We start from the raw sequence: 20,545 nt of genomic DNA on the forward strand, positions 1-20,545 counted from the left end.
CGTGGTTCCATTGGCCATTGCAAACTGAATTGCCGATAATTGCTTTCCGCACCGCCTAAAATGATAATTAAATTCCTGGTCGCGCTATTACCCATGGCAAGCCATTGTCGTCATAATGGCCTTTCATGGAGCAGCGTAAGGGAAATCGTAGCTACATTTAAGGATGTTCTGCAAACAACATCACCCCTGGCCCCCTCCCCCTTTTGCTAATGAACAAAATGGATACTCTCTTCTCCAGGGCGACGCCGGAACGCGTAAAGTAACGTTTAATTAATCGCGCATTTATTGCACGCGTTTTGCACGCTCGACCTCAAATAGCCTGGCCACGGGCGTTTATAGCGAACAGTTGCGCCATACGTTGAAAATTATGAGCCGCCCGAGTACCCGGAATATGGCCGATGTGACAGATTCTGTCAAGCTCGAAAGAAGCGCCGAAATGCACGAGTTTTGATAGCAATTTTGTCATCCGGAACCTCTCGCAGGCTAGTTATACGTTATCATAGTCACAAGTTACAAGCTACGTTTGACGAGTTACGTAATGAAATGAGTAGCAAGTTTCATAATGAAGCAAGTAGAGCTCTGCGAGTGAATTTTGTAAATTGAATGTAAGGTGGTGATCCTGTTCGAGGGAAAATTTATAAAAAACGCTTCTAGCCTATAATTCGCCGTTAACATGCTTTTACGTAAAGCTATAACAAGATATAACGCGAACAGAAGTACGTCAATAAAATGGGAGTAAAAATCTTTTAAGTAGAATGATCGTTCGAGTGACTATTTATTAGGATAAAATATCGTATTGAATAAGAACAATGTTATTAGAATAATAATGATATATTTGAATAATAATTAAACTATGAGGCTAATTCATTCGCTAAATCGGATTCCACTTTATGAATAAACGTGGAACGAGATACACTGAACAACAATTGCTATACAGTTGAAATAACATCGAGGAACGAGTAAAAATTGAAATTCTTTCCCAATAAAGATATTCGATACTTACTTCGTTAAAACGTACTGCATACTAAAATATCTAAAACGAATAAAAAGAAAGAAAGAAAGAGAGAGAGAGAGAGAGAGAGAAAATAATGAAACCCTTTAATAAAAATCCCGATAAAAATCTCATTTAAACTACTATATATTTTGAAAGTGTTAAAGCTCACTGTAACGTGCGACTAAAATCCCCCCATAAAATACCACGGACCTCTCTCTGCAAACTGCTTCTACGACAAGAATAACAGCATTTCGCGAAGCGAGAAGCGGTTCCGCAATCGGACTTATTATTTTACCCGCTCATCGAAGAATTTGTGCTCGAGCGGTCCTCGATCGGTGGAAGCTCGTGAAACAAACGTTTCCTCGAAAGGAGTCGGAGGGAAAATTCACTCAGCAAATCGTGCAAAGTGTTTACCAGGGACGATTGGTCCTTGCCGGATAGAAACGCAGCGGCTAAGGGTCGCAAACCCTCGGCAGACTCCGCGCGCGTTGTTATTGTTCAACAAGCTTATCGATTTGTCACCAGTGGCCCTTCCCATTATATCCTGTAAACTTGACGTATAAACGGCCATTCTCTCGCGTTCTATTACGTGACCGTCGAGCCAGGATAAAGAGAAAGGATCCCTCTTAATCGCTGAAACGCGATACAACGCGCAGCTACGCGGCCGACTTGCGACGCGCGATACGAGCATTGTGAATCGCAAGGAATTGTTCGGCTCGCGAGTTCATTTCCATTGACATTGTGCTTGCTCAGAGGAAACGCGTCCCCTTCTGTATCGATCATGGGACGATTCAATGAAAACGGGATGTTTGATGCTTTAAAGCGAGATTTAGTATGCGTTACTCTTGCGTTAACTTCGAACGAGTTGTTTGGTTATATATACATATGTATCTTGCTATGAGAAGAGGGAGCCATTGCTAAAAGGTCAATCTGCCATGAATTGGTTCTTTAAGTGATACTGCGAAATAGCTATGAATATAATAACAATTGTCCTGCATAATATGTAAATTAACGTGAATTCAGGTTTTATATAATACTAAGAAGAACGATATTTTTAGTAATAAGTTATGTGCGATACTAAAACGTTTATAAAAATCCTAAGCCAAATCCTATTTCGATACCGCCAGGCTAAAGTGAAACTATCTATGAAGAAGAATGACAGAGTAAAATAGGAGAATCATGAGGAGAAAAAACGGAAAGTTATTAAGCGATCTGTTTTTTATAAGCCGATCTCACGATTAGAAGATCCTATTATACCAGTCGCGTGATTATAGCGTGGACAAAATAATAAAATTACCATTTCTCTTCCTGTATCTATATCAGAAATAACTTAAACAATTAAGATCTATCAAAAAAAGCCAATCGATATTTTCAAGTTTATTTGATTACTATCTATCTACACGTGATTGCCCGAAACAAACTGCAGAACCTAAAACACCCAAATTGATTGAGCAATCAATTCCAAAAATAGTTAGCCGCTCACTACGAACTTCCAGGTCGCTGACAGTCGAAAACAAAAAAGAACAGCCATGAAATACGACGTCACGGTTGGTCTGGACGTGCCAGGTCAAGATTTCTCATTCATCTTCGACCATTCTGTCTGAATGGTCACGTGTTCCCACCTTTCATTATCAGCTTCGATTCGACAACGTACAACACTTTCGATGAACGAAAGAAAGCTGAATGGCGACGAAAATTGTATCGTGTGCCGAATACAACGATCAATTGTGTTTCGATCGGAAAATCAATCAGTTGTACAGAGATCGCGGTACGATTAGCGGTAACTAATAATTCAACGAAACGATTTTCCACGGTGATTGTTCGTAGATGAGATTTACAATAATTATTATGGACATTGATTCGTGTCGATTATCGTAGACGTTGATTTTCGGTGGAATTGCACACCGTTGCAATTACACGGTGAAATTAACGCCATAGAGGTGCAATTTTAATATCATCTGTATTGACAATGCATCGCAAATAGAACTGAACCGCGCCCGTTTGCTTCTATGTTTATTTGAACACGTTATATTATGTTATGCGATACAGGAATATGGAAGGCGATCCATTTTTCACTGTTAGCGAAAGAGTATAACAAACAGCGAGCAACACTCTGATATCTGCATGCTATCGATTATTGTCTTCGATTTAAACAATGTTACCAAACTACGTGATCCGTGAATTTTGCAGGAATAGCTTGGAATGGATAAAGTGTTTCCTCTTTGCTTTTTAAGTAATGAACGTATCGAAATGGGAGAAAATATATGTTAAATAAATTGTTGTTCATGGCATGGAATACTTATAAATGGTACATGAAATTTCACCCGCGCAATGTTTCTAGCAAACATCGTTCCATAAAAAAGATACGGTTTGAGCTTCTCTTAATACATCTTCAAAAAACAGGAAACAATTCTTGCTGCGATTTATAACAATTTATTCTAATTTAATTAATATAGAACAAAAGAATATAGAAGTATAAATTTCTTTTTAATATTTTCATACATACAGTTGTTGTAAAAATCTTTTATGAATAAATTATTTTACTACATTTAAATTTCATCGACATAACCGTGATGATCGTGTCGCAACAATAATAATAGAGCTGCAATAAGTTCCATATAATATACATAATATTTTCGTAAGTCTTCTTCATAATAAATATTTAAATACTTTCACGAACCACTGTATGCGCAATAACTTTATGATATAGAACATGAATTTAATTTAATTCCCCACTTCAACCAAAGATTTGAGTCAACAGAATGATTCAATACCACACACTGTTGTCGTAATGCGTTATAATTTGACATAATAGTGTCCTGGCTATAACCAGCTAAAAGAATCAACGTTCGAATTTAGCGCGCGCTGTAGAGGCAAGCGGCAAAGCTGTCGCGCTATTGGCCAGCCAATGGCGTGGCGGTGTTGCGCATAATACCGACAGATGTCGCTTGGTGGCGCTGATATCGCACAGCGAACACGCAGCAGCGGCGCGCACAGCGCCGCGCATCGACGGAATAGAGCGAGACCGGACGTGAGAGAGAACGAGGCAGACTCGTTCGCGTTCCGCCGAGGTGGTGCAGTTTTCCAGTGTCGCGTAGAGTGTAGTGTTTTTCTTCCTTTCCCCCGTTTCCGAGCATCGAGTGTTGTGTGCGTCACGGTGAGGCAAAGCAGACCCATCCTCCATGATCGAGGAGTGCATTTAGGTAATTAGAATTTTCTCATACGGCCGCGCCCCATTAAAATGCGATCCTCGTTCCCATTGGGACGCCTCGCAACGAGGAACCGACTACGGTGCGCCACCATAGCGCACACGCCGTGCCGGTGTTATTACCAGTCCGCTACGTTTCTTCGAAATTAGTTGAAAAATTACGTGCTAGACTATGTCGCGGCGAGTGTTTCGTGAATAATCACGATCGTCGTTTTTTACCTCGTAGATCGTGTGTGTTCGCGGTATCGTACGCAAGGTGTGCACGGAAGTAAAAAAAAAGCACGGTGCCGCCGGGAGGGAGACGACAATTTGCAGCGTGGTGTGACGCCGCGTCAATGTCGATTCGTGTTGTTCGAAACGGTCGTTCCGAAGGTTCGTAAGCAAAACGGAGTATGTATATACACGCGGCTCTCTCCCTTTTTTCTTCGCTGTGCGCGCGGACAACGTGTGTTACGTAGAGATACGAAAATAATGGTGCGCTCTCTATGTACTATCTTATCGCCGAGCTCGACAGTGGCAGTGAAACAGTGTTTTCGTTGGCCCCGCGTGTATCGCCTTATTTTCTTTCTTTTCGTATATATTTCAGTATGTATATAACGTTGATAGCCAACACGACAATCGTAATTTGATCACGACACATGTAACGTAAAGGCGAACACACACACACAGCGTGGAAGATAGGAAGCTGGTGCTGGCAAATCGAACGATCGGTTCTTTTCCCCCCTACTCCGGATATTAACGAAAGAGGGAGAGGAGAAATACAGAGCGAGATACGTAGAGAATGAATGGCACTGTGTGTGTACGTGTCTACGTGAGCATGTAAGAGAGATAGACAGTCCTAGGCTCGCCATTGGTTTTCTCCCGTGACTGTACCGCTTCTGGTCGTCGACTTGTATCTGCGTACCTTTTTCCACGCACTCGATGCGCGCCACATATGTATATACTGCACCGCGTGCTACTGTCTCTCCCGAAACAATGCTGGTTTTCGCTCCACGCTTTCGGTACCGAAAGTGAACGATATCATTAATAACCGTAAAAGTCTTTAAACGTGCTCTTCTGGTAAACAATTTCAACAATTACATATGTTTTTACACATATTACGGTTTGAACATTAATTTTCGTCTAATTGGATTTCATACAATAATTATATGTACATCGCGATGATAAACGTTTATCGTTGTATGAATGCTAAACGATGTTTTAATTAGCCATATTTAATTTTCACGCTCATGGAAGAAATAGTACGTATAACATACGTTTACCTGCAAAATGGCATCGTAACGAGGAACGTTTTTATTTCTTTTTTTTTTTTTTTTCTATATTACGGTTTATCTTCGAAATTCATAGTGCACAAATCACGAGTTAAGCGGAATAACTATCGCGGCGTAAAACTCGTTGGGCGTTGCATTTATGGAAAAGCCGGTTCGCGTGTTATATAAAGACTCTCGGTTCGTTTGTAGTGCGAATCAACTGTCGGTGAAAGAGGGAATTTTGCACGAATCAGTGATAAATTGACTCTAGCTTCGTTTCTTTTTGTAACATTAGAATATTCGAATTTCTCATTGTGACTCATAAACGTTAAACATTAAATTCTTAAACATTATTTAATACAAAAGAAAACAGAATGATAACTCTGCCGTTCGCCTAAAGTTTTCTTCAAGTTTGTTTCTTGGGGATATGGCCCGGTGAAGGAAAATATGAAATTTTGAGAATATTATAATACTTGTATGAGTAATATTATTTGTTATATATATGTAGAATAAAAATCCTTTTACGTATTGACAAATATAACATCCTTTAATAATGGTATCGAATCAAGAAAATACTAATCACTTCAATAGTCGATTATAAAATATTACATCTAAGAAAGGGTAAATTGTAAAGTCATACTAACGTACATTTGACATGTTGCTGTTTATAGTACAACGATATTAACAATAATTTTTCCAAATTTTTAAATAACTTCATTTATTCAGGAATGTAAGATACATTAAAGATAGACGTAAAATTTAAAAATAAAACGTCCATTGCAATTGTACCTTTAATTTCGTATCCCACAGAAAAAAACAACAGGGTTAAACGAATCGGCAAAAATTCACCGTAATAAATTCCATAAATTGAAAATAAGAACTGATGACGTTACACTGCTTTTTTTTTTCTTATTTTCAAATTTACTTATCGCGTATTGCGATTCATAACTACGACAATCGCGTACAAGCAGTCGTTCAGTAGTGAAGCAAACATGTAGATTAACAAATGGTGACGATTCCACGCACCGGATCCTTGCGGATTATGGACGAATAGTGTGATTGCACGAAATTAGTCGCAGCGGATCGTCCGTGAACGTTATGCAATGTCTGGTGCAACGACCTGCGTTACATTGGAAAAACGAGGGTTTTACGGGCAAAGCGGGAAGAGTCTATCGCGCAAGGATCGGGCGCGTGTTCGCCGGTTTCAAACGATTGGACCATTCGCGTTCGTTAAGTCGCACACAAGCAAAACGCGCGTGCGTATAACGGAACGCAGATTGCACTAAATTCCACAGTCCAATTGCATTGCGGACAGCAGCAGAGCGAAACGGTCACAGTCGCCCCAGTGTATAGACGCGTGGTCGATTAGAAAGACAGCGAAGGCTAAATATAGTGCGTTCGCGTTAACAGAGAGCTTTTCAATTTGTTAGTTGGATATACATCCCCCGTTCATGAGCATCGGAACATTTCTGTGTTTCGTTCAACACGTGGTAATTGGTTCAAATTGGTTCAACGGAATGATTAATCAATCACATTGTTAAGTTCACAGTGACTGACGAAAGTATTGAAACATTTGTAGATATATTTAATGAACATTATGTGTTTTATTGCGTTTAATTCCTCTCTCGTTCATTTTATTCACAGTTCTCCTTGGCGAGATAGTCAATTAATTTAGAGTACTTATGAAGTAAATAGCATATCAGGTTTCTTTTAACGTTTCTTTTATTCTGCACGTTACGCGAAACATTCTGAAATTTCATTAGAATTGTAACGAACCTGTATCTCCATTATGGTAGACATACGTATGTATGTCTGTCGTAGACATATGTACATAGAGATATAGAGAAACGATACACGTGGTATGATAATAATAATGACAAGAAACAGATAATATTTATTACCCGTGTTTATAAATACAAAGAGCAGTGAAAAAAAGTAGTCCTTTAAGTCGAAACTTACAGTTAGTACACGTGTACTTCAGACTAATTTTCAAAATCGTTTGTTTCGAAAAATTTTCTTTCCCCATTTCCCATTTATTTTTTCACGAGGAATCGCTCCATGCTCGGCTGTACCATTAATTACTAGATACCTTGTATATCTCGCGATGAGTCGTCGTCATTAGGATCTATGGTACTTTACCTGTTCTGCAGATCTTTTTATGAATAAGAGTTTGAAATGAAAGTTGAACCGAGGACGTATTTTCATTAATCAAGTCTTCGTATTGAAAAGGTGGTGGGCAAATTAGGGGAGAGACACGATATTTATGACACGAGTGGTTGATTCGTTGTCACGTCTCGAATTATTCAAATCGCATATTTATTTACTTTAGCCATTCAATTTTTATTCTTCTCTTTTTCAATCTGGTTACCTCTTATTTCTCTTGGAAATTAATCTCGATGTGATTATAAAGTTAAATTGAGTTGCTTCAATTTTTTTCTCATCTCTTTTTCTTAATTGCACTCGTATTGCCGGAGAGAATATGTACTTGTCAAAGACAGGTCTTTTGAAATTTTGTTTTTAATTTGAGTAACGAATATCAGATAGATAGAAATTTATTGTTTCGAAGTTATTTCGCTATGAATCAAATGGTGCCTAATTTTTTTATTCTTTTGTCGTTTATCTTCTTGTTCATAATTTTCGTTGAAAAAGTAGGAAATTAATTTCAAATAATTGTGAAATAAATATATTATAGTGTATCAAGTTCGTCTTAAGGTTTCTTTGATTAATTAACTGCCGCACGGACGTTCATTAAATATAGTTTAACTTAAATATTTTCGATTAACGCGTACATTGTACAATCGTTCGTTATCGTACAACAGATGCATTGTTATCGACGATCGATAAGAATCGAATAATCTACTGTCCTGATCTAGCAAAAACTCGTTTATGCACATGGTAGTTAGGATCTAACGAGCAAAAATACTTGTCTTTAATCCACGTTTGCATGTTTTTATCTGCGTAGCAGCGTCAGTGCCATCTGTCAACGACACGGAAAATTTATTGAATCGAAAAAAGCCGTATCGTTCGACACATCAATATTACATTATCCACGCTTGTTCGAATCGTTGCTCCAAGTTTCATTGATCACGAGGGATATGTTGTAACCAAAGAATGAGCGTGCAGTAAATGTCATGTAACGCGCAGTAAATGCGTGTTGGTACAGTGATTTTCAATTATCAAATGCTTTAAAGCAGTGTTGGAAATAAAAATAATTTCAAGAAAAATTGTGAGACACAGTTTTAGAATATAGAATGTAAAATATTGAAAACAGAAAGCGAGCACGTGTAGTGCGTTAAACTCAACATTAAATAGCCTGCAATAAACATGTAAAAGATGCAAGCTTGCAATAATTTCGAAGTTTCACGTTGCAAACAATTACGGATTTCAGCGAAGGGCATCGAAAGTCCTGACATATTTAAAATGTTTCGTGCTTGTAATATTTCTTTTCTCAAGTGAAATTGCTTTAACAAGAGTTTATTTGATAATAATTCGTTGCAACATGTCTCTCGAATTACTCCAATCAACGTATATATTAGCCGTGTTAAGTCGTATTAAAGATATTTTACGTTTTCTGTAAAATCTCCTCCGTCGATTCGAATTTGGCGCGCTTAGTATCAACCAATATTTCCTATTTGCCATATTCACAAGCGACGTCCATTTCATTAACCATTTTTGCCCGGAATCTCATTAGATGAGAACACACGTTAAAATCGAGATGCGATCTCATTGAAAAGATCTTGTGTCGGTGCGGGCTGTATAGCCGACGGAAAAGTGGAGCATCGGTCAATATTACGCGCGCGCAAGTAATATCGCGTAACGTGTACACCGCCTTATTGCGCGAAAATCCTCGGTTTGTCGTTAAAAAAAAAAGATATGGAATACCGTTCTCCGGATCGATATATCGAGGCGACGACGTTGAGAAAAAGGCCTGACCGAGATATAACCGTGACTCTTAGCTCATATGATCGCGTGCAAAGAGACCAGTGTCTCTTTGTCGAGGCAAAGTGTTTTCGCTACGTGTGTACTGTACACGACACGCTGCAGTCGGACGTGCCAAGCGCGTTCGCAACGAACAGAGCAAGAAACCTGTCTGACGCACTTTTAGCAGCGCGCGCGCGGCCCATGATGCGATGGAGTGGGGGGTGTCGAGCCAGGGGCGCAGCATTGAACGCGGGAACCCTTTCCGTTATGAGAGAACGTTGAATCAAGCTCGACCGGTTTCCGCGTGTACTGGGTGATTCATTAGAAACGGATCAACGGTCGTTTCGTTTGTCTCGTTAGAAATAAGGCGGGAAAATAGTTTCAGGCGTTGAGCGAGGGAATGATTGTTTGGGCAGAATGAAGCCTAAAGGGAACCTAAACTTTAGAAAGAATAAAGTTCTTTATTCCTATATGACGGATAAATTTTTATGTGCGTTGTAATTTAGATTTATTTTGTCTTCTGTACTGGAACGGAGGATCAGTTACGTGTGAATAGGAATTTGAATAGCTCTTTTTCGTTGTTGCGTTAGAATAAAGTGTGAAGCTTCAAACCTCGAGCGAAGGACTGACTGATTGTTTAGGCAGAATGAAGACTAAAGACTTTAAGAAAAATGAAGTTCCATGTGAGGGATAAGTTTTCATGCGCGTTTAAATTTAGGTTTAATTTGTCTTCTTTACTTGAGTGAAGGAACAACTATGAGAGAACAGAAATTCGGATGGTCCTTTTTTCTTGTTTCCTGTTTCCTGTTTTTTTTTTCTTTTTTTGTAAATGTTCCTTGGGAATTAATACAGTATGTGTGATTATTATGTAGAGCGTCTTATTTTCTAATTAAGTGATTTTTCTGTCAGATTTGTTTCATTTCTATAGTATCACGTTTTTGTAGCGATACTACTAAATGATAAGAAATTTCGGTTTGATCAGTCATTATGTAAATAGTATCATAAGTGTAAAGATGTGTAGCCACTGTATATAGACTTTGCTATTTTTAATTTAAATTTGTCTCACTCTTTATACTATGTCAAAAATATTGCGAATGATTCTAACGCTATTGTAAAGTAAATTCAATTGGAGTAATTTCATTTATTTGATAATTTCGATCTGAACAACATTTTTATCGTACTTTCTTTTGAGATCATTTACCTGACAGATTATTTACATACTTGCAAGTTAGAATAATTATTACCACGAGAACATCACGCTTTATAATAGAGTTAGAAATGATAATTTATGGATAGACTCTTAATCGAAGAGCACTTTATCCATTTGTACAGTGTCCAGTTAACAATTTGAGCAATCTAGCAGTTATATATTAAATACCGCAAGTGACGATAAATCGTGAATATCCGAGTCGATAAAATATATCTTTATATACTAAATGACGGTTACGATATGCACAATCTCTGAAATTTCCATATGGCAAATAAAAATAACAACGATATTAGTTAAATCTACGAATTATTGCTCATTCGCTGGTTTCGCGGTAATCGATCCTCGTTGACGTAATCGAGTAATTAGAAAATGAATAAATGAAAAATCCAATCTTGGAAATCCACTGTCAACGCGCATGATAGCATCTCGTTGATGATAGGTGAATCTTTATTGGAAATTAATCTTTAATGTATACATAGTTTCATTAAAAAAGATAGCATCTAGACATTTTCAATTTTATTCGTACGTCTTTCTCATATTTTATGTTCATTACAATAGCAACGTTTAAAATTTAATATAGTTGACATAATATAATTATTGTAGATACCTAAGATACCTACATATATACGATATAAATATACATACATTTGATACATTATTCATTGTATACGTGCATCATGAGTCAGCTTTAATGAATTATACTTTACGATTATACTTTACAATTTCACGATGAATATATCGGAGAGCTCAACAGTTCAAACAATAATCTAAATTACTAATGGGCAATTGTCTTGACACAGGGTGGAGAAATTAGAAACGCAGGATTTTTTAAATATTTGTTATTGCCTTAGAATTATTGTACCTCGCCATGTTTATTTAATGCAAACTTACAAACGTTTGAAAATATTGAATATTCTGTAAAATTTTACTGACTATTCCCAGGTAGAAACAAATTCCATTTTACGGCCGATCATTGTGATTCAGCACTGTAAACAATAGAAGTAAAATACCAGGGTCAGATTACTGTTAGAGCAATTTGTCAGAAAGGAAACCTTCCTTCAGCGCGGAGGAAAAACGTTTCGGTATTTCCGTCTTTGTAAATGCAGGTACCGAGCTTAGTGCTTCGTCACTTAAAATGGCAATCAAATTTTATCCGAGAATTTAGACATCTGTACCGTTTGTCACGAATTTATTAGTATCTTAACACAAGAATGAAGAAATGAACCTTAGTGTAAAATTTCTCCTTCAAGCACGCTAATAACAATAAATAGAAAAATTCCGAAAGTTTTATTTGGAAAGGAAATGGAGCGAAGCGAAACGGTTAGAAAGTTAAATGGAAATAACAGTTCTTGAACAAATATCTATGGAAATGTGCTCTTCTGTCAAAAGAGCACCAAGCAATTACAGTTGTTTTCTTTCAATGGTAATATTGGTTGCATGACGCTTCGCTTGATGATATCTTCAATTCTAATGAAATAGCATAAATTTCGTTTCACTATGTATTTACCGTGTGTCGAAGCTGGATTGTCCTTCGGAATGGCTACTGTAGTTCCTTTCTCTGTGTCATGGTTGCTGTTGATCCAATTTGTAACCGATGCTAAATTTGTTCAAGTGTCGCTGTTAATATTAGCTCGTTTGAAAAATTGCATTGTTTTGTGTTTTATTTTTGTCGTGTAGTCGAGTAGGAAATCTATTTAATTAATGTTCGTAAAATAGTCTTTTGAAGTTTAAGATTATTCTAAGATTATACTGGATTATAAAATTAAATTGTTTAAGATAGTTTAATACAGGAAATATAATTTACTTAACCGAGCGTTCATAAAATAATCTATAGCTAAGAATTATTCAACATCATACCTATTGTAATATCATTTCACCTTTTCAAAAGTATTTTTAATATTTTTAATATCGTTTGAGATGATAAAATAATATTTAATATACCGTCTAAAATAGTCTGTCCTAAAAGGATTATATTACGGACACTCGATTGAATAAATTATATAATATGATAGAAAAGGTAATTTCACCTATAAAAATTTATATTCCACAGAGTTTCAAAATATTGTATAAAGTCCACGTGAAATTGTTCATCGTTGAAAGTTTGCCTCGTCGCAATATTCTAAAAGCCGATCGCTTCATTCTCAATCGGAAGGTGTACTCTCCATTATTAAAGCTGACATTAAGTAATATCGAACTTTTATTTATAGCCTTTTGAGTCGACCGGCTGAAGCTTCTTTTGTTTCATAGAGTCTTCTTAAGAAATATTCAAATTATTTTCTGGAATAGATCGTCTGACATTTCCCTACTTTGAACGCCGTGACAAATTATTGCATCGTTAGATTACTGTCATGCTTTCTTGATTTAGAAACCAGATATAAGCGACAAATCTCTGCTCGAGTTACCATTTTTTCCAATTTAATTTTTCGATAAAATAATTCGAACAGAACTGCTAGTTTCTGTATATATAAATGGCGACATTTAATTAATTCCAGCTTGCGATAGATTTTTAATGGCGTACAACGTTCGATTTTCATTATCAACATGTTGGTAACATCACGGTCACGTTGAGAGGAGGCGTTTGAGCGATAGATACTGTACGACAAGATACGAAGCTGCATTATATGTTCTGCACATTTCATAGTTAGCAAACAGTAATAGAAATAAAATATAGTTGAAAGAATTATATACTTCTTAATATTAGACGAATTAAATTGGTGGAAAATGTACGTAGAATGAGATTTGTTGTTACGCGTTGTTTATACACCTTCGATATAAAATTGTTCGTTTATTCTCCATGTGACTACCTTTCAGGTATTTGTTTTTCTATCCGTGATCTTTCGTATCAAGTATCTAATAACATTGTGTAGTATCATTCACTTTATTTCTAACTTCAGTTTATAGATGGAAATTGGAAAAAGAAATGTCGATAAATATTTTGCAATAAATAGAAAAATGGTATTTTCTACCAACAGTATGTTCTCGATTATCTTCGTTATAAATTTTCTTAATACTCGATACATTCAATTTACAGAAACTCTCATCTTCTTCGTCTTTAGCGTTGCCACCCGCGTGTATACTCTCTAAAACTAGTTTCTTTATTTCCTATAGAAAATATTTTACTGCAAAATTTATACAGAAGCTACGAATATTAACGCTTCAAAGTTTACCCTAATCACAGCATTCTTAGTTACGTAAGGATTAATTTAACATATGGATCAATTTTAACTAGCGACACGGAATTTAAATCTTGGCGAAATACAATTTCTGCGCTCTAGTAGAATCCTCTGTTTTCCCTGTATAGCGATACGTCCGAACATTTTATAAACACGTCATTTACACGCCTCCTCGAACAACCCTCGCAAGAACTGCGCGGCTCGGCACAGATAAAACAGTTTTGCGTAAAGTAAAGAAAATTCCGTGTATGATCTTTGTGCTTGAAAAAGCGTCGTCTTAAAGGGAAATTGACCTTTACCGCGTCCCCAATAGGATATCGCGGAATTTCAAAGGGACAGAATGGTAAAAGGCGGAGCGGACAAATTAGATCGAGCAGACGGCTGTACGTGTGTTCACGTGTGTGTGTGTGTGTGTGTGTGTGTGTGTGTGTGTGTGTGTGTGCGCGCGCGCGCGCGCGCGCGCGCGCGTGTGTGTGTGTGTGTGTGTGTCACGTGCTGCACACTTTGATATTGGCTCCACGACATTTCCCTCGCACTTTTAGGTATTTATCGCCTGACCTGAAAACTGAACGAGCGAAACCCTACCTGCTCTAAGCACTACACATCATTTGCTCAGGAATGACTAACATTTCGTAACCGTAAATCCCTTTATCTGCGCTTTATTACCATTTTACTGTTGGAATTTTCTCGAACGATCCTCGTAACCTTCTGATCCGAGCGTGGACGGCCTCTAAGAAGTTTTACCGGCTAAAATCTGTTGCGAACACCGCGCAAATCGGTGTATTGGCTACGAGGGGATGGAATTCGCGTGACAAAGGTGTATTATGAATTCTCGTTTGATCTAATAACGGTGGCTGTCGTGTAATTTATCTTATCGTTGTGTGTTTTTTCTCGCTTAAGCGCTATGTATTTCATTCGTTTTCTTTTTTGTATTTCTTTTTAGGGTTCTTTTTTGCAGCAATGTACAATGCCGTGTGTTTTTATTTGAGGATATAAAAGATTATTATTACGAGAACATGGCACTTCAAAAACGCACAGGGTTGAGATAAAATTTACGAGAGTATACGATTCTCTGCCTTTTGTTGGATAAAATGAACTTGGATAAAAAATTTTTTCCTTCTTATGGTTTATAAAAATATTTCTGGGATATTTCTAATGTTAGTTTAGAATAGTTTAATGGCGTCTATCGTTGTTCGAAAATTCGTAATGTATGGGCTATTAATAAAAATGTGGGCGGATTTAATCCTGAAATACTACAATAGGATAACGCTGTATCCATCGCTCGGTTTCTTTTCACTAATTCCATGAAATTTTATAACTCTTGAAGTAACTTAGTAGCTCTGAATTTGTTTGAAGTGGTCGTTAATAACATAATAAGATTATGTTGCTTCGTCATCTAAATTTTATTTTTATATATTTCTATGGTTCGAGTATTCGCTTCTGTGGTCTAGTGCTGCATTAAAAAAGGAAAAGGAATTAATTTAAGCTTTAAACTTTTTGTTAATAAAATTCATGAAAATAAAATGAATTACTCGTATTATTCTGATCGAAAATTGATGGAGAAATTGGCGAAAAATATGATGGAACAACTAGAAAATTGGCTAGAATTTATATGTTTGAATTGCTTTGCATGAAAATTCTATTATTCGTATTGCAAACAATTTATGGCAGTTGGTATTTGCTACGTTAAAAAGCTCAACACATAACGTTGGAAAACGTGTATTATATATATTGTTAATATATCGTTTGGAATAATTAAGTGGAAATCTGTTTGAAAATTTCTATCTCAAGACCAACGTGTGACAAACGTTCGTGTCTCTCCTTTTTGGCTGTCTTTCGTTTTAATTCCATCCATTATTCAAAATATTATTTGAAGTACATTTCTATTTATAATTTCATTTGGCTCTACTTAGAAAGCACTTAAAATAGATTTACAACCGCCGGCTATTTGTTATGTTAATATTTAGAATTTATACGACCCAGTTTTTAGGTTACATCCTTTAACAAAATTGATGTGTTTCAAGTAGCGTTATATATACCGTTTCCTTTCCGAATTCCTCCATAGATAAACAGTATTCTAAATATGAACATGCTTAAAAAATATATATGAAACGCCGCGACGCTCTGATTAAATTATATAAAAATGAACTATTTTCAAACTGTGTTATTTCTTTTTGAAAAACGAAAGATACGTTGCAAACGATTTTCTGCTTCGCATACTCTTCGTGTCGAATAGTCTTTTACACTTTAAAATTGTGCACAGTGATGCATAATGTTAGAATACTAATTAAATAAAGCTGTTCGTATAATACATCGGAACGTTGTCATAAATAGTGACTATGGAAGTTTCATAATGAAGGACATAAAATGATGTACAAGTCAACGATACCTAACTTACAATTAGTATCGAATGAAACGTTCTGCGTCGCTTTGTACCGCTTTAAATTATCTTTAAATGATACTTTGGAGAACATTTCCGGACTATTCGAGAATTTTTACATTATTCTTTTCTGCGAAAACAATTTTAGTCATTTAGCGACCACAACGATCGTCTTCATAAATTGAAAAGTATTTTTTCTTAAACTAACTATCTTTTAAATTCGTCGTACGATTTATCACCTTATTTATATCATGTAAAAAATTGACGAAAAATAGAGTGGAACAGCTGAGGCACTGAAAAGTTAAGTTTATGAAAAATTCGTATTTTCGAACGCTTGATACAAGCGTATTATAGCAACTCCATTAGTTACCTTCTCGAGACACGTCCTACACACGTACAAAAGACAGCGCACGATTATTGAACATATTTTTCTCTCTTGTTGCCGTAGGGTTTCTTTGTGACAGAAAGTTATATTTAAGTGGCTTCTATACACGTGCACGTAATGAGGAAGAGGTTCGTTAGAACCAACAAAGAACAGACAGCCAATGATACACACACTCTCGGTTAACGCGTGCGAGCCTTGAAAATAACGTCAATCCGAAACGGCATCTTCTTTGTCTCGTACAACAGTGAAAATCAGAATACAAATTTAGTTACGCGGATTCGTTCCAAATAGAATTGCTCAAGCATTCGCTATTATTGAAATTTAAAATGTAATTCTAGCGTGTAAATGGAACTCTCAGGAGCCAAATTGGTCAATTCCATCTTTCGTTAATTTCAATTTTCTGTTAAAAAAAGAATAAGAAAGATTACTTCCACGAGTTAATTTATTACAAGAAGATGTCAATAAATAATAGTAAATTACAAGGTAAACTTAAAAAATAGTGTTTGCAACATCATCTTTCTCTTCTTTTTTATTTATAAACTTGTTCGAATAATAAGCTCGAATAATATGATAATAGCCAGAATTTCCTTGAGCAATTGCGTTTGGAAATTATAGAATACACGTTATATTTGTATGAACAAATTAGAGGATAAACAATTTATATAATAAATCGCCAATCTCTTTCATTTTTGGTTCACGCAGTAAGTATATTCAATCGTCAGACGCCAGACATCAATCGGTCACCAACTAAGATCTCGTTTCGGTAAATAAAATTTTATTATAGCGTCAATTTTAACCATTTTTCTAGAAAGAAAATTGTGAGTATTGTCAGAACCTGGATAAATATATGTGTAAAATACTAACGTAGAAAAGTATATAGATTCGTAGTAAGAAAATCTAAAAAGAACTAAGACCAACGTCTCTTAACTTTTACACTCTGCATGCGTTCATCGAAGGATACGATTTTAATACATTTATTCTCAAATTTATTCTAAAGTTTTCAAATTTATTCCAACGTAAAAAGTATGAAAAAAGAACAGGCGAAAATTAAAGAATTGTCTTAAAGCTAAAACTAGCGGGAAGGTAACGACAACGATAAATGAAACACAATGAAATAGTAAGATAAACGAGCAGTTAAAAATTAAAGAATTCTTTTCTCCGTTTCAAGCTAAAACTACTCAAGAATGAACGATCAATTGCGCAGCGCGATGATTAATATCATCTATCCTCTTGAACAAATCTAACTCGACCAGCCGTTTTACCAAATTATTTAAACATCTTTGGTCTGGAATTCTGTATGCAAATCAGCGTTTGTTGCACAGCTTCCTGGAATACTGTGCGCATCACGCTGACGATAATGTAATGTTTATTTAACTGTGCGAGCGTTGCGATTGCTGATCGTTCGTATTCCCCGCGTTTTCCACGGAAATAGAATTCACGCGGCTTAGAAAACTATACGAGAACGAGTTGGAAATGTCGTTGAAGAGAATTACGGTGGTTCTTGGGTCCCATTGGTTCGTCAGTACAGTGGAAATCGCGTTAAGTTCGCACCGGCAATTGTACATATTTCGTTTATTTCTGAGAGGCTTTGATGTCGAGCCGGTCGTTCGAGCTAAGATATATTTGTTCTTCGCCTCTCAGCTTCGTCGTTAGCCTGTCGCCGGTGAATCGGTCGAATTATGTTGGCTTTGTAACCTAGTTCTCCTTCATGCTTCTCACCAATTGTTTTGTTCCCTCTTTAATCTCCTACTACCATTTTAATTTATCGAACCGGCGATAAATGAAATTTCGTCGGACTCGTTTCGCTATGTTCTCGGGATTTCTGTTGGACTTGGGCAAATTATTTGTACAGCGGGACACGTTAAAACGAACGAATGGTACAGCGAATATGTTTTAACGATAATATTAGGATGCTAGAAATATCACAGGTTCGTCCTTTTTATTTATTTCGAATTATTTGTAGCTTCTGTGAGCCTTTTTAAAATCTTTTTACTTTTTGAGAAAAATTATGAAACTTTGTGGCAAGGCAGGCTTTGTAAGAGAAAATTGTAAAATTCGTTTGAAGCTTTCATACTAGTCTTTTTGGTATTAATTACATTTGAATTGTTAATTATAATGGCTCTTTAAATAGCTTCTATAATTTCGAGATACATAAAAATTGAATAGGCTATAGTTCCATACATTCACAGACCTGTTGTTTAAAAAGGATTCTCAATTTTTGTTCATTTTGTTATTAAATATGATAAATTACGGTTGAACCTTTAATTCTAGTCTTTTAGTATTAATTACATTTGAATTGTTAATTATAATGGCTCTTTAACTAACTTACGTCTTCTATAATTTCGAGATATATGTAAAATTTAATAGACCTATAGTTCCATATACTCGCACACCTTTTTTCTTTTTTTATTATTAGATATGAATAACCGAAACGCATTTCTTGAAATGGTTTTGCAAAGACGTGTGGTATATTAAAATCTGAGATTAGTTTTGCCGGCGAGCAATGTATATTTATCATTGGAATTAATGTTTGCATTCAGATAAACGAAGATAATAGAATTGTAGAAGAGCCAGTCGCAAAGTGACATTACTCTTCGCAGTGTTGTTTGAATAATTGGAATCTTGGCGTTCGATTCTCCTTCTTTCGTGATTATATAAATATCCGATTAATAGTGACCCATTATACGTTTTTCCATCTTTGTATATATTCAAGGAGGTGGATTGAAAATCACCTGCTTTGATAGTTATTGCTTCGTCGATAGATTAAATCAGAAAGCAACGAGGTAAATACGTAGCCTGGAAAAGTATTTCGAGAGATAAAAAGCACGATATGTAACCCGATCGATAACTGACCACGCTGTTTACCCAATCCTCTTTTAGAATTCTATACAACGAGCTTCAGAATTAAAAACTATCTTCGAAAACGTTATACATTCATCGGGATATTTGCAATCAATAGTTTCAATCGGATTCCTGTCGAATGTTGGCGAAAGTACTCGCGATATTGTACAAATCGTTTGGTTTTTAATTTGTGTCGTCGAATTTTTCTCGGTGGAGAAGCAATATGAATGATAAAGATCTTTGATTTGGGAAAACTGTGGCTGGTGTTAAAGTTCGATTGAAAAGTCTGTAAAGACAGCAGGATAATGAGATAACAATTATTGTATGGCTATTTAGCTTTCAATTTTTCTAATTTCTATTGCAATCGGTTGTTCACAAATATGATTGAGAACTCTGACTCTTTTTTCAAATTTGGAAACTACGTGACAGGTAAAAAAAAAAAAAAAAAAACGATAGAATAAAATCTTTAGTTACATTGAGACACATTATTTGATGTGTTCGTTAAAGTTTACTAGTTCAGAACAAATTTTGACACGTGTACAAACAAATTTGGTCACGTTTGCTGTTAGGTTTTTCTTGCAAAAATCCACTTGTCCACTAAGCTTCTCAACGGGACTTATATATACTTGCAATAAGTATAATTAAAATTCAAAATTAGACTGGTATATCGATTGGAAGATGACTAAAATATTTTACAAAATGCATCATATTTCGTAATAAAATCCTAAGATCTAAGATCTGATAATTCCAGTAACGATCTGAAGAAAATTATATTCCTGAAACTATGTCGAAAATTGTAATAAGCGGTGAAATCATATAAATCATAGTATATCGAAGATAATTTATGGAATCGCAATAGAATAGAATAATCTATAGCGTGTAAACCACGATCGTGATATATTATTAAAATCTTCTCGTATTATTTTAATTAAACCAACCTACCAACCCACAAAATGACAATAAATTAATTCAATGCAATACAATTTCCATAATTCTGTGATATGACCCGAAATTTATTTGAAATATTTGCTTTCGCTATTCAATTGGATTTTTGTACCTTTTGTGTATACCACGAACTGTACGAATAAAATGGCTCGAAAGAAGAAGATATCTTCAAAGATACAAAACGTGAAGAGGACAGCAGGAGGTTAAATAAGCCGTTAAAAAACATTATAAAACAACA

The 20,545-nt window shown here is 35.8% G+C and overlaps 1 protein-coding gene across 6 annotated transcripts in view; it reads left to right on the forward strand.

The window, feature by feature from the left end:
- The window catches only part of LOC126870214 (poly(rC)-binding protein 3), a 184,999-nt gene that overhangs the window by 78,217 nt on the left and 86,237 nt on the right, over positions 1–20,545 (forward strand). The window contains exons 1-2 of one of the 6 annotated variants that reach the window (XM_050627718.1): positions 3,996–4,197; positions 4,429–4,574. The exons of 4 other annotated variants lie outside the window; for them this stretch is intronic. The gene's annotated coding sequence lies outside the window, so the exon portion shown is untranslated. Of the gene's footprint in view, positions 1–3,995; positions 4,198–4,428; positions 4,575–20,545 lie in introns of those variants that run through there. One more of the 6 variants, XM_050627717.1, reaches the window with a different exon arrangement.

This window comes from Bombus huntii, chromosome 10, assembly GCF_024542735.1.
Source record: "Bombus huntii isolate Logan2020A chromosome 10, iyBomHunt1.1, whole genome shotgun sequence".
Lineage (NCBI taxonomy): Eukaryota > Metazoa > Arthropoda > Insecta > Hymenoptera > Apidae > Bombus > Bombus huntii.